We start from the raw sequence: 1,526 nt of genomic DNA, 5'->3' as shown, positions 1-1,526 counted from the left end.
ACGCCACGGCACTCACTCTAACCCGGGCAAAAGAGTGAGACTCTGTCTCAAAAAAAAAAAAAGTTAATTTTGTAGATCACTTTGTTGAAACAATTACTTGAATCCTCGAGTTCCCTTTTCCAATTGCTACTGCTGAAGGGAAAAATAATCTATTCCATACCAAAATTAAATAAATATATCTGGGCACGGTGGCACAAGCCTGCAGTCCCAGCTACTAGAGTGGCTAAAGAAGGATCACTGGAGCCCAGGAGTTCAAGGTTGTAATGCACTAGGATGGCACCTGTGAATAGTCATAGAACTCCAGCCTGGGCAACATAGCAAGACCCTGTCTCTAAGTAAATAAATAAAATTAAATAAGTATCTTTAGAAGAAATGAACCTACCGAACGTATTGCATTCTTCTATGCTAAAAAAAGCTCAAGGTATGTGGAAAAATGAGGTGACAGAACAAGGCTACATTATCTCTTACTGAAATGCATACACTGAAAATTAGTACTTGATGGGTTTCTAATTATGAAAGTATGGGACCATTAGCCCTTCTTTTCTTCTGACTGAGCAACTCACCCAGATAGCCCACATCCCACTACTGCATCCCTGATGATCATTTTAAGGACCTAGGTAGTAAACAAGACCTTCCACAAAACAGATGTTTCTCCAACTTCTTTAATATATTACCCAAGTATAATCTGTTTCACTACAATGCAAATTAGCTGATATGCAATTGGTAAATAATGGAATGTTGGAATAACATGGAAAGCTTGTTGGTTTATACATGATTTTTCTCATCATGTTAATGTTTTGAGGTGGTCAGAAGTTTTCTCACAGGTAAAGAGCAAACTTTGTCAATATATGAGCACCCTCAGAAAAAAAGGTAAGAATCCTACAGGAATGCCTTTAAAAAAAAAAAATCTAAGTGACTAGTTTAGTGGCTTCCAGAACTGCTACACTTTGTATTATGTTAAGCTATCTGGAAAGATGCAAGTCTAGATGAAGAAACTGCACAGACATTTCCCAAACAGAAACAAGACTGATAGAAGCAGGACGCAGAAGCCCCATGGCTTCAAAGTTGTAATGACTTTCATTGTAGGTAGAAATGTCAGTGGAGATTTTAACTATGCTAGTGTTTTTAATAGAATTGTTATTGTTTGGGCTCTAGTAACAAAGTTACATAGGTTTTGAGTAGGCTTCTAAAACTATTTCTTCTGTAAGATCTGTGATTTTTAATGAAGGCATTCGCAGAAAGCAAGATTTTTCAGGAACACACATATAAATATAGCAGAAATGCCTATAATCATATCTTTCTAGAATGTTGTTTTTGAAAAAGGTGAGAAGATACTTAAGTCCAGTAACTGAAGCTTATGATAACTAAGAAGCAATTGCAGTGGAGCACAGTGGCTCAAACCTGTAATACTAGCACTTTGGGAGGCTGAGGCGGGAGGATGGCTTGAGATCCGTTCAAGACCAGCCAGGGCAACATAGCGAAACTCTACCTTTACAAATTTTTTTTTTTTTTTTTAGAAAGAGTGT

Source organism: Propithecus coquereli, unplaced genomic scaffold, assembly GCF_000956105.1.
Source record: "Propithecus coquereli isolate 6110/MARCELLA unplaced genomic scaffold, Pcoq_1.0 Scaffold3, whole genome shotgun sequence".
Lineage (NCBI taxonomy): Eukaryota > Metazoa > Chordata > Mammalia > Primates > Indriidae > Propithecus > Propithecus coquereli.
Note: the sequence above shows the minus strand (reverse complement) of the source record.